The sequence below is a fragment of the Papio anubis genome, chromosome 15 (assembly GCF_008728515.1).
Source record: "Papio anubis isolate 15944 chromosome 15, Panubis1.0, whole genome shotgun sequence".
NCBI lineage: Eukaryota > Metazoa > Chordata > Mammalia > Primates > Cercopithecidae > Papio > Papio anubis.
In genome coordinates, this window is record NC_044990.1 from 22,175,678 (window position 1) to 22,189,879 (window position 14,202).

General features: G+C 38.3%; 1 protein-coding gene across 7 annotated transcripts in view; it reads right to left on the reverse strand.

The window, feature by feature from the left end:
- Window positions 1-14,202, reverse strand: part of ENOX1 (ecto-NOX disulfide-thiol exchanger 1) — a 583,643-nt gene that overhangs the window by 457,016 nt on the left and 112,425 nt on the right. For 6 of the 7 annotated variants that reach the window (XM_021929581.2, XM_031655830.1, XM_031655829.1 and 3 more), the window contains exon 2: window positions 11,281-11,346. The exons of the other annotated variant lie outside the window; for it this stretch is intronic. The gene's annotated coding sequence lies outside the window, so the exon portion shown is untranslated. The remainder of the gene's footprint in view (window positions 1-11,280; window positions 11,347-14,202) is intronic. 7 annotated transcript variants of the gene reach the window in all.

Sequence of the window (14,202 nt, forward strand, 5' to 3'; positions counted from 1 at the left end):
TTATAATCAGTAACGCGGGCAGAAAGAATGCCAGCGTTTTTCAATCATCACTGGCAAAAATGTAAATTTTTTAAAATTAAGACTTTAAAGATCACCTGCATTAATCTTCTGCTAATGCAAGCTGGGACTATTTCCTAGGATTCTGAGTGGTTTAACATCATCAAGACATGTCACAGGCTTCATCCAAATTATTCAATCCCTACCATACATTATGCTGAGCCTCTCAGAAGATGAATCAGGAAGAGGCAATGTAAGTGTTTTGAGAACAAAAGGAAAAATGAGGCGTAGAGACCTCAAGCTAAAAGTATGAACCCTTGAGAGGGTTTTAAGGACATACTATAGGACTAAAAAATGAGAACAAATCAGCAGGCCCATTAACTGTGCAGCAAATTAAAGCACCATTGTTTCCAATTTCAGCCTTGAATCTGGAGGGCACCAAACAGACCACACTCTCAGTACCCTCTGTGAAAGAACTGTATTCTCTGCTATGTATTCTGAAGTGCCTTTCCATTTTTTTCCAGCTAATTTATCAATTTCCCACCTCTTCTCCTAAATCATTATTTCAGACTTCCCCAGGAACATGTTAAAGGGACAACAGGAAAATAATAAATTAAAGTTTCAAAACACAATCTATATTTATCATGAGTTTCAACTTCTCTTTTTCCTTGTATTAAAAAATGAAGCTTGCTATCTTCAGATTCATATTCCTTTTATCTTAATCCTTGGGGTAAAATATGGCATATGGATAATCCACAAACTAGCCTCTGCATTTAAGAAGTAGACCATAGTCCACAGTTGTATATATTTTGTCGTCTCATCTTATAAAAACAAAGTTGAAAGCAGCTCTGTCCAATGTTTTGAGAGGGCAAAAGGTCTGGAAGATCTAATAAGACTACACAAGAGATTTTTAAAAATTAGTTTTTATTTAAACCAATTTATTCATAATATAGTCTCAACTGTTAAATAGGACTAGGCCCAGAGATAACTGCTTTCAATTCTTTAAGTAATTATTTTGGAATTTGTTTCCACATGTGGATATCAGAGCTTCCCAACTGGTAGGTGCTGGCACACTATTGTGCAAAGAATTGATCCCAGGTATGCAATGCGGTATGAATGTCTCTCAGCCTCAGGGAATCAGGTGGGGTTCTGAGGTAGCAGGTGCCAGGGCAGCTCACACCTGGCCATCAGCTTCCTCAAGGTACAAAGGCATAGTCCTCATGGCTCTGCTGAGAGGCACTAGAAACATCCATGGACACCCACGTGTCTGCAGAAAGCACCCCTTCATTTTGTGCAGAAGCAGTCCATGTAGCCGCTGGAGAAGGTTTCATTCCAGGTATAGAAAGCACAGCTGGTTGAAAGTGGAGCTCTAGAAAGGTGTGGGCAGAAAGGCCTGGTAGGCAAAGCTACAAGTGATAGCCCCCCAAATTCTGTCTATACATACCAGTGTATGTATATGTATTTCTTTCCAGTTGAGTCAAATGCCCTCTTTTACCAGCATCCAAGCTACCTGTGGAGTGACTGCTCTAACAATAAACACACACTTTATAAATTCGGGCCTCATTATTATTTTTAATTACTTCATAGGAAAAAAATTAGTTGAATTGGAAATCTGTTGGAATTATCAGAGGATTGCATTTGTCTAGCAAAGAGGAAAGCTAAAACTATTAAGGTTTTTCAAGATAACTTTAACTTTTATAGAACATGAAATGGTGGTGAAATGGCTTGTTTTTTAAAAAATCACTACTTGTGTAATATCTCACCGACAATGACTAAAAAGAATTTGAAGATAGAATCATTAAGATATTGATCAAGAATTGTGTTCAGCCATTTCAGGCATATAAGAAATATAAAAAGTTATGTTTATGAAAGCAAGCTCGGGTTTTTCATTGAAAAATCTGAAAATATTTTATTTGAAGTTTTATATCTACTTAATATTCTACAAATGAATGTCTCCAGCTTCCTACCTTATCTAGTATCCTCTTCTAGGCATGCCATACTAAAGATGAAAATTTATTTGCACTGATTTAAATAACATGTTTCTCTTACTACTCTTAGTTTTTCAATTTCAGGTATTACTGATTGACCTCCCAATGAGGAAGATGAGGGTTAGGTTTGTTACCACACACACGCATGCCTCATGTTCCCATCCTCTGAGAATAATTCTGGTTGTGTTCAATATCCATATTTACATTCTTAGAATCATGTAGTGTTCTATGATTATATCTCATTTTCTTCCTTTTTGTCTTCCTTGGAATTAATCATTGTTATATTTCATTTGTGTTAGTTTCTTATGTACTTATCATGATGCTATCCTCAAAGCCTCCCCAAGATCTGTAAATCCCTTCTCAGCACAAACACATTAGATGTTCAATCAATTTTACCATCTTGAAGAACTCTCTCCTGAACCCCTCTACCTACTGCAGTTTAGATCAGTTGATCACTAGCCCAGCGCACAGCTGCTGAGGTCTCTTTTACCATCACCTGTGAATTCTTTTCGCCTCACTCTTGTGTTGGTCCCATCTCTGGGATACCAGGTCTTTCTTTTTATTAGTTTACCATGTCATTTATTGGACCACATTCTAGTGTTATAAAGTTTCATGATCATCTATTGTTATTCCCTTTTAATCAGGACACTTCTGTTTTTGAGAAATTTTGTTGAATTATTCCTTTGATGGTTTTCTATCCTCTATTTTCTATATTCTCTCAATCTGGTGTACTATTTTTGGATGTATGAACCAATCCTCTAAGCTTCTTATTTTTTCTATGTTATTTTCTATTCTTTCTATTTTTACTACGTTTTCTGGAAATTTTCCTTAATCTCACCTCCTAACCCTTATAAATCTTGTTGTGTTTCATGGTGATAATATCATGCCTTATCTGTCTGGAGATACCAATGATTTCTTTTTTCAGATTTATTCTTCTGGCCGAGCGCTGTGGCTCACACCTGTAATCCCAGCATTTTGGGAGGCAGAGGCGGGTGGATCATTTGCGGCCAGGAGTTCAAGACCAGCCTGGCCAACATGGTGAAACCCCGTCTCTACTAAAAATACAAAAATTAGCCAGGTGGTAGTGGCACGCACCTGTAATCCCAGCTACTAGGGAGGCTGAGGTGGGAGAATCGCTTGAGCTTGGGAGGCAGAGATTGCGGCAAGCCGAGATCACGCCACTGCACTCCAGCCTGGACGACAGAGTGAAACCCTGTCTTAAAAATAAAATAAAATAAAAAATAAATAAATAAATAGATTTATTCTTCCTATTAAGGTTGTTTCCTCCAAGCTGCTTTTTTTGTTTGCATGCTTTAGTTTTTGTCTCTCACGATATCAGACATTTCCTTAAATGTCTCACAACCCTTGGCTGTCTGCGATCTTTAAGGGCAGGGCACTGGAAGGTCCACAGAAAGGTTGGGAGTGTGGTTGGTTGTTGATAAAGGATTTATTTTAGAATTGTTCTGGCTAGGCCTTTCCTTGAGGGAATCTCTGATATCAGTATCCCTGAGTTCTTTTTTTAGGTTAGAGTCCCAGGGATGTTTCCAGGAGTTTCCTGTAGGAAAGGTATCCTTAGCTGCCTGTAGGCTAAGGAACAGAGAACAGAAGGTATTGTCATTCTTGGGATTTGGTAAATCAGTGTAATCCACAATCCATCTGATTTCAGGACCATATTATACCACTTTTAACCTTTCCTGATACTTCTCAATCCAGAAACCTTCTGTTTTACTATCTCTATAGAAAACATAAGCTTCATCCCTCCGCTGGAATAGAGGAGCAGTTTCCTCCTTGTATAAAGTTAGGAAGCAGATCTGAACTTTCAGCCAATACTTCTCAACTGTATCTTCACTCTCCCCTCCAGGGGTTCTTGTTCCTGAGTTTTTGCAGGGTTCATCAGTACAATTTGGGTTACCTTTTTCCTTTCTCCTCTGCCAGGTTAAAACTTCACTTTCTCAGGTCTGCTAAGTAAGTTAGCACTCATCCATCTATATCCCAAACCCCAAAATGCTGTAACTGTTGCCCTATTTCTTTGCTCTCATGGGTGTGTGCCTTTTAAAATAAAAATCCCTTAAACATCATTTTAATGAAGTTTCAAGAAGGGTCAGGAACTAACACATGTATTTATCCTTAATCTGAAAACTATCAGTCAGTCTTTACCCTTTTGCATTGACATTGAAGTGGGGATTACTCTTTTTTGTTCCCCCAAAAACATTAAGCCAAGGCCCAATGTTCAGGAGGAACAGGAAGTAGAGAAAATAGCAATTTTTGGATTTAGATGAAACTGAATTTAATAACTGCATGCTCTTATAAGCTATATCACTGCCCTAACAAGGTATTAGACATTGTGGGAAATAAAAATATGTCTCTATTTCAAAACAGTCTCTAAAAGTTCTCAAAAAGATGAATGATTAAAGAGGTCCTTGAATTGATAATTAACCTAAAAGAGAGTATTCAGAGAGAAAAATCACCAGGCAAGGAAGAATGCTAAAAAGCAAAATCGTGGAGGAAAAAGCACCTTAAACTCCATTTGGAACAATAAGTGTTACAGGTATTTCTTCTGCAGAGCTTGCATAATGTGTATTAGGTATAAAGTGATCAATTGATTGGGGAATATGATTTATTTTATGCATACTAGGACTCCTGGCATAAGGAAAAAAAAAAAAGCTCCTTTGCTTACAACATAGCTGCTAAGGTCTTTATTCTCCATTTCTCACAATAGTGGATCATTAAGATGTTGAAACAATTTTTTAAAATATCAGCTTAGTTCACTACGATCTTATAAAAAGAGATACAACAAAATGCATTTTTTCGTGATATTCAGGTTTTAAAGGTTTATACTTTTACAGAGATAGAAAATGCCATTATTGTTTAAATAACTTCAGGTAAAACAACTTTGTTTATTGTGCCCCCGCAACCCTCAAGTCCCCAACACTATTTATGCCCCTAAAATAATTGTCTTTATAGCACAGCTTTTGATAATGTGCAGCTTTAAGGACTATATTGCCTGGAGCAGAACTGACTTTAATTGGATGGATACAGATATGAGAGGAAGGATCCAATGCAGAACACTGTGTGCATTGCAAAATGGGACGACAGAATGAAGAGACGGATCTGTCTTCCCCATAGGGTCTGGGCAGGAGGCTGGTAGAAGTTAAGTATGGACGGGTGTCTGGACAAGTCTGAACACACATGCTTTCAAAGTCAAGTAGTGGGGAATGAACTCTAAAGTACAATGAGCCCACAATTTTGTAGACAACAAAGAGACATTGACGTTTTCTGAATAGAGAATAATGTTGTTAAAATGATATTTCAAAAAATGTAATCTGCCAATACTGTATAGGGCAGGAAGTCTGGTCACAGAAAACAGTTAAGACACTAAATAATACAGAGATCCAAAGTCATGTGCAGCTGGCCTGGACTCCTTGGCAGTAAAAATGTGAGAGAACTCACTTCAGAGCAAGAATCAATAAAAATCAGGAATCTACATTTATAGTACTATAGATATAGGCAGCCCAGTAAAAGAAATGGGACTGAATTAGGACGGATAAAAGGACTTACACTGAAGCAGTTTTTAAATTAAATCCATGATATCATTTGGTTTTCAATTCAAGAAACATATACTGAGTATCTACTATATGCAAGGCATACAGTCTTTTCTCATCATTTGTCTCATTATCTTAGAAGCCAAATGTAAAAAATTCCAGTTAATTGATTTCACAGACTGATTGATGTTCTTCTGTAAGAACAACAGATTGATTTTTTTTTTTTATAGACAGTAATACTAATTCTTCCATCATGTCCTTCTCTTTCTGTGCACATAGTCCTATTGACTTTGGGGCCAACTCAATACAAAAGCAGAAGAAACGCATTAGGAGAACAAGGTCCATTAGGCCCAATATTGCCTCAATTACTTTAATTCCATTATTCCTGTTCATATTACTCCTTTAATCAATAACTCTTTTCAGTTTTTCATGTTTACCCTTTTCAAAATCACAAGTAATAGGATTACGGTCTTTTGAGCTCAGTGGCAACAGAGTTTCATAAATATATTTCTGAATTTGTGATTGTCTCCAGATCTGCAACTGAGAAGTCTTAAATTGAATCAAGTTTTCCAGAGGCCATTTTATTTAATAATGCAGAGCATCTTCATGCAATATAGGTGCTTTTCCCAGTTATTCCATTTGTCACTCACTGTCAAAGACAATCACACATGCTGAATGGCTTTCTAAGTATCTTCTTCCCATGTCTAAACCTTTGGGCAGTTTAACTGATTTTCAAATTGCATCTTTTTCTGTACATATTTCTGCCTTTTGTTTAATGTAATCCTTCTACCTTCACTGACAATTATTCTTCCTCTAAGAGTTTCATCTGGACATTATGTTAACTATACCCCTTCCAGATGACAATTAATCAATCCCTCAGTTCTACCTCTGTAGCAGCCTTTCAAATTAAAGGAACTCTGTTTTCCTCTACCATTTTAACAAACATCCATGCAATGTCTACTATTAATACATGCAAAAAGCTGCACTTCCAGCATACATAGGATACATGATAGGTATACGCCCTTCAACATGTGGATAGTCGAAGAATGTTATAAAAATAACTTGTGACATATGAGAAGCATGTGAAGATTGCAATATGCAGAGTCTGTTCAAAGTTCTGGAATTCACAAGAGGTAAAATCATTCATGAGTAGAGAAAAGTTTTCACAAAGGATATGAATTTCAGTGAGTTCTTAAAGGAGGATTTTGAAAATGGAATCTGAGAAAGTAACAAATTCTGTGTGAAAAGCAAAGCAGGCAAATCTAGTGGAGGAAATGATTCAATGGAGTAAATTAAAGAGAGAAAATGCTTGACTTCCCTTTGGAAGCAGTGAGACCAGGACAAGGGTCATAAAGGAAGAGTTTGGCAGGATATAAGCACTCTTTCATACAGCCATTCTCCCTGCAAGGAGCAGGATGAACTGAAGACATACAAAAGAAGGCTCAACAACGTGTCAAAGGACCTTCAAGATTTGATTTCTGCCTTCCTATAGAGTCTCATCCAGCCCTATATCCCTCTTCACACTTTATGCTCCAGCAATACCTAAACAGCATGGAATACACAAACTTGCCCTGCCTCCTCAAACCTCTCTGCTAATCTCCCCTATGTGTCCTTTAGAATGTTCTCTCTCTACCACTCATTTCCTACCAATTTCCATTCAAATACAATCTTCTCTATAAAGTATTTCCTAATTGTCCCAAGCCAATTTAGTTGCTCTGTTTCCTATATAAAAAGTATACTTAGTTTTATAGCTCCATCATAATCATGCAAAAATCATTGCTATCTCCCATATAAATTATAATATACTTGATACTATGCCCAGAACAATTTTTGGCACATGTCAAAAGGGTACTACATGAATGAATGAATGAATGAATGAATGAATGAATGAATGAACGAACGAACGAACGAACGAATGAACAACGAATGAACAAACCAAACAGAGTGGTCATATGAACAAGCAAGAAAAAGGTAAGAAATTCTTGGAAAGAATAATCGTAGATTTAAAAAAAGGAAAGTAAAAATATCAAAGAATTACAGAAATTTGACAGAGTTTAGTGGTAACTAAATGTAGATGAAAGAGAATTTCAAGCTTCTGAGTTCCCTGCCAAAAGCCACTGCTCTTCTTCATCACTTTTATATTACCAGCTCATAAGCACTTAACATAAACTCATGATTTAAATGAAACAAAGAAGGAACCGTCAGAGGGAGAGGCAGAAGATCCTACAGAAAGCAGATATTAAGATTCCTATTTTAATTGATTTGTGTACAAAAATTTTCTGAAAAATGTTGACAGAATCTTGAAGTATAATTTGTTTAATTAAAATACTTTCCATAATATAATAATTACATTCTAATGTCAGAGATCTAAGAAAAACTTACCATGTTAATTATTAACTAAAAGGACATCAGAATCATTTTTCTCATTTGCCCCTTTTTAAAATCAGAGTTTAACAAGTTAGCAAATTATTATCAAGTCCATGAGAATCTTATAGCTGAGTTTTCAGAAATGTAAGATGAGTGAAATGAGAGAATGCAAAATGGAGTAAAGACAAAGCAACAATAATAAAACTCGTTTTCCATGTTCAAGGCACCCGAGGTTTTATTTCCGGATTATTTTCTCTTTAATAATAGAGAAGTGTTAGGTACATATAAGATAACTAAATTATTAAAATAAGACTTATTGGGATATTATAATTCTTGTAGTGCACACTGCAGAGTACTTCACTGGCTATTCTGGGACAGCTGAATTACCAGAATATAATCGCTCACCAGGCCCTACCTGCAGCCAGCAAGGGCTGTCTCACCATCACTCTGTTTGATCACTGTATAACCAAAACGAATTAACGGTTTCAATTTTAATGAAACCCTATAGACACGCCCACAAGCCACACTAGGAGAGTTCACATGAAAAGTTATGGGAGACCTCTAATCAAAGGTAGTAAGCTCTTGCATAAAATGGAAAAGAAAAGTAAGCAAGGGAGACACAGGATGAAGTTATACATCTGTACCTGGCATTTGGTAGAACTGTGCCTACATGCATCACACATGCCATAAATATTTGCTGTTTGATTTACCAGTTTTCTTAGGACTAATGTCAGTGTGAAAAATGCTAAAATGAATTTTTATTTTCATTTTCATTTTCTGCTGCCTGTCATCATCTTATAAATCCACTGCCGTCTAAGCCAATGCTATCAGTTGGCCATGGGACAGCCTGCAGCCCCACCCCCAGGAACACAAAAGCTCCTGTGGGGCTGCAAGAGCTTGTAAGTAAATGATTCCACCCTGCCTGCAGCTCAGAGTTCCTGGAGGCCTGGGCCTGACCCACACAGTCAATCTCTAGACATTGGCCTGCCTGCTTGCAGCAGCTCCACGCAGCACTAATCCAGGGGCTTAAGTGAATTTGCAGGGCTCCTAAAGATGCCTACCTCACTCCTAGGAGGAGATCTGCCCCTGGACTTTCACTCATCTCAGCAGAAGGCTCCGTTTTGCTATTAAAAAGGTAATCCCTTCCTGGAAGTAACAGTAGACATGGCTAGAAAGCACTGCCCCAAGAGGAAATAAAGGGTTTCTCAAATAAGCATCTCTCAAGAACAGATCATTTAAGTGCTACCTTGAGACCAGTATCCTAATAATTTATCAACACCCAAATCTGAACACTCAAAAGATAACTTGTAATAATGTTGAGCTAAGGAAGCATAAAGAAGGAAGAAGACACGATTAGGGCAGATCTATTTCAGGATAGCATTTAGAGATTAAAGCCAGAGAACAGAACGTTAAATTTAATAAGTGCAAAGCGATGCAGCTGGAAAGAAAGAATAGCCTGGCTAAGTATGATTTAAATGGTATTGAATTAGCTGGAAAGATATCTTGATGTACTGATAGAGGCAGCATGTAAATTGGCAGTTCAACCTGCGACGCCAACAGAGACAGCAGTAGCAGCTCACACAAAGGGCTATATTTTATACAAACCCCACTCGCTACTACTTTTAAAGGAAAACTCTTATCTCATTTATGAGGTTGTTTAGCCTGAACTATCCTGAAGACAAGAGTTCCCTGAGGACAAATGCCAGCATAATACCTGCCCACCTCTGGTCACTGCACTTTGCTTTGTCAAATTAAATTTGGCCATGGCCTTTATGGTCCTTGCCATTCACTAATTCAACAAATATTAAGCAGCAGGCACCATGCTAGAAGCTTCAGGGGTATCTAGAGGAATTCATTTCAAGCATGCCTTGAATATATTACAGACACGGTTCCAGACCATTACAATAAAGCAAGTCACACAAACTTTTTGGTTTGCCAGTTATGTTTACACTATACTATACTCTATGAAGTGTGCAATAGCATTTTATCTAAAAAACAATGAACACACCTTAATTTAGAAATCCTTTATTGCTAAAACAGTGTTGATACAGGAACACAGTGTGAGCATGTGCTGTTGGAAAACGGTGCTGATAGACTTGCTGGATGCAGGGTTGCCACAAACCTTCAATTTGTAAAAAAACATAGTATCTGCAAAGCTCAACAAAACCAAGTGAAATAAAATGAGGTATGCCTGTACCCACATAGTGCTGTCGGCTGAATTATGTACCCCAAAAAGATGCTACGATCTAAATCCCTCATACATATGAATGTGACATTTTTAGAAAGATTCCTTGCAGATTATTGAGTTAAGTTAAGGTCATTAGGGTGAGCCCTAATCCAATATGACTGGCGTCCTTACAGAAAGGACACCTGGACATAAACACAGACACACATGTAGGGAAGTCAGTGGAAAGACACAGGGAGAATGCCATCTATAAGTCAAGGAATGCCCAAGGCTGCCAGAAGGTAGAAGAAAGGCCTGGGACAGATTTTCCCTCACGGCCTAGAAGGAACCAACCCTGCTGACACCTGGACTTTGGACTTCCAGAATCCAGAACTGTGAAACAACAGGTTTCTATTGTGTAAGCCAGCCAGCTTGTGGCGCTTTGTTAAGGCAGTCAGATGAAACTAATACAGACCAGGTCACAAAAGAAGCAAGCCCAATAACAAAATTGCCATGGTCATCAGAACTCCTAGCGTGGGTCTACCTAAGGAAGCTTTGGCTCAGTTAATGGGTCCAGGTTCGGTCAGGCAATAGATCACCATCATCCACATCAGTTCTATAAAGGGCATCAAAGAAAAAGATGGCTCATATCCTAAGGAGAGACTAACCCAATGGGGACTGTTTAATCCTCTAAGAAGATGATTAGAAAGAAACAGAAGCAATAAAGGTTAATGGAAAATTAATCTCAGTGACCTGTTTGGGCAAATCAAAGTTGTGAGACATGCACTTATTTCAAAAGAAAATGCAAAGGAAATTTAGAAGGATAACTTTAGATAAGGGGACAGAGATAAGACTTTAATTAGGAGTCTTCAATATTCATGTATTTACATAAATGTTGAAAGATAAAGCCTTCATGATAAGGTGATAAAGATGAACAACGGTAGTACCTTTATGTAACCTCTGTAGAAGTTGGAAAGAGATTTCAAGTGACCAGTCCTATTTCCTTGCTGACTGTTTAGAGGCCCTGTTATAGGTACTTTGTAAATGCTCCCCCAAATGCATGTTAGTTCACTGAGATCTTCTGCCACAGGCCCTCTCAACCCCAGATATAACGAAGACGCACATTAGAGAATGATGCCAGAGGTATAATTAAACTACATCCCTTCCCATATGGTGACAACCAACCTGCTTGTTAGTTGTGGTACACATACTATCCCTTTACCTGAGCATGGTGAGCTCTCTCTCCTCCACATATTATAAATATGATATCATGCTGGCAGCAAAGGACCTGTAAAATAAAGGCCATCTTGTTAGAAAAAACTTCAAACATCAATTTCAGAGAGCTGACTGAACATATATATGTAAGCAGATGCAAGGTTTCGCCTGCAAAGTTCGAGCTGAACATTGCCCTTTCCATTTCTGGCCATTGCAATTGAATGCCCTTGGAGAAGGTCTCTGCATGGTGCTAACTTGGTAACAATCAATAAATGTGAAGGTCTCATCATAAACAAAGCCTTCGAACTGTCAATCTTTCAAAGAGTTATTTCTGCCTTAAAAGTAGTCTTTGTTGCTAAAGTAGCTACACTAAAGCCAGTGCTAGGGCCAGGGCCTCCCAAATCTAAGAAAGCCCAAATAAATAAAGCTGTATATTAATTAAGGGCAGTACAATCTAAAATGTCATTCAAAAGCAGTTTCAGGGGTTGACTGGTATCAGATGTACTGTTTTTAAGTGTGAGAAATTCTTGCAAGTTTTCAAATTGAAATAAGAGTTACACACTTACAAGCTTTCTCTCAGGAAATTTGTTGTTCTTCAAATTATAAAGTACACCTAGATATTTTCATAGGATAAATCCCAGTTTTATTTTCTAGAAAGTATTTCAAAGCCTTGTTACTCAGAGTGTGGTCCACGGGCAGTAAAATCAGCCTCACCAGTGAGCTTGAAGTGCTGAGTGTGAGAACCCACCTGAGACCTACTGCAACAGAATCTGCATTTTAACAAGATCCTCAGATAAGCCCTATGCACATTAAAGTCTGAGAAGCATGGTTTTAAAGTGCCTTATGCATCAGGCCTGTGAGTCCGAGAATCATAAGAAACAGGTTGCCCCAAACTTCAAGACCATCCTCTGGTATCTAAAACTGAATGGAATCACAATTCCTCTATTATAGTTGCATGAATCTGGAACCAAATATTCCTTTTTTTTTTTTTTTATACTTTAAGTTCTAGGGTACATGCGCACAACGTGCAGGTTTGTTACATATGTATACATGTGCCACGTTGGTGTGCTGCACCCATTAACCCGTCATTTACATTAGGTGTATCTCCTAATGCTATCCCTCTTCCCTCCCGCCTCCCCACAATAGGACCCAGGGTGTGATGTTCCCCTTCCTGTGTCCAAGTGATCTCATTGTGGAACCAAATATTCTACTAAACTCTCCAGAAACACCTTACATCTGGCTAAATCTCTTTTCTTTCCAGAACATGTAGACTAACTGTAAACAGGTATCTAAAAGCATAGCCAAATTTAGAAGTATGTTACACTCTAAAGACCAGCATCTGTATACATCCAAGATAGACATTATTTGTCCCATAACTAGGTGCTCAGTAGTAACTAATACTATGTAAAGAGCCCCAAAGTGGAAGGATAAAAATTACCACATGGCATGATAGATCTAACAGGGAAAGGTCAGCACAAGAAGCCAGTGGCAGGGGAAGGTACTAGTACACACTTAGAAAGTACCTGACGCAGGTGGAAAATACTGGGAAGGTTTCCTGAGCTGAGTCTTGAGAAAGGATGAGGAAAGATCTTCCAAGAAGCAGTCTGCCTACAGGTATAGTGAGTGTGGCCTTAGGTTAGGGCAGGTCACTAGACCAGCAAGGAGACAACTACCTTATTTCAAAAAAATATCAAAATGTAATTTTACTGAGTTTTTTCAGCTTCTTTAATATTTGTATGCATGAGCTATAAATGTGACAGCCCTTAGGAACATGTCTCTTCCCTTTCAACTCTCCGACAAGACAAGGAGGAAGAGCAAACATCAAACACAAGATGCACTACTCAGAAGTCGGCTGCAAACTGCAAGGGGGCAGGAATAGCAGAACTGTACCTCCACATTTGCTATTTGATCACACAGAGTGTCAATGAAACTGCAACCAGCAATACAGGTACCATAAAGAGAATCACATTAAAGTTAATACAAAAGTCAGGAAAATGTCTTCAGCAAGGGACACTGGCTATTTGGCAGATGCCCTGCTGGGAGTAATTGAAAGCTCTCAATGTGACCAAAGTATGTACTCCCCTCTCTGAGCCCCTCTCTTCTTCCTGAATTTAAACAGTTCTCATCCCATCTCCTTCCCCCTCACTTATTCTTGCGATTTCTCTGACTCATTTTCCTTCTCCCTCACTATCTCCAAGTGCCCTCCTATCTCTAATTCAACTCCCTTCTTTTCCCTTTCAACCTGCCCATTTTTCTACCCCTTCCTTTTGTGAGAAGGAGCTAAGGGAGAGAAGGAAGGACAACCAAATATCTTTTTTCCTTTTTTTCTTTGCTCCTTTCCCTTTTCTTCATTAACATCCCCACATTTTTATTTCCCTCTTCTATCCTCTCTTTTCTTTCCTGGAATCAAATCTCTGTTATCAGTATATAACCTGTCTTCCCAAGCACAGAACTTAGAAATGATAGGAAAATGGCTCAACTCCTCTACTGTTCCATTGTAATTCTTGGGAGTTCTCGGATTCTCCTAACCCACTGCCAGGTCAATGATTGAGAGAGAAAAGAAAAACTTTCAAAACCTAGCATTTTCTTAGCATTTCCTAAAATGTAAAACAATTCTGGAGTATTCGGCTGCTGTACTGAAAAGGGATAAAGATGTAAAACATACCAGGTGAAAGGTTTCATTCTATCCCTGGTTCTCCCTAAGAGTATTTCCCTCCAACCCACCATGAAACCAACCCTTTTGTTCCTCTTATTCCTCTTTGTGCATATCCCCAAAACTCTCCTGGAATGACTGAAACATGCTTCATTACCAGTAAGAGCCAGATAAATGACAAGGCAGGAATTAACAGAGTGCTTCTTTACAAAGACACAGTGTAGCACACAAAGAGCCTCTATTATGCCCCATCAGGAAGCCTTACAAGTTACAGCT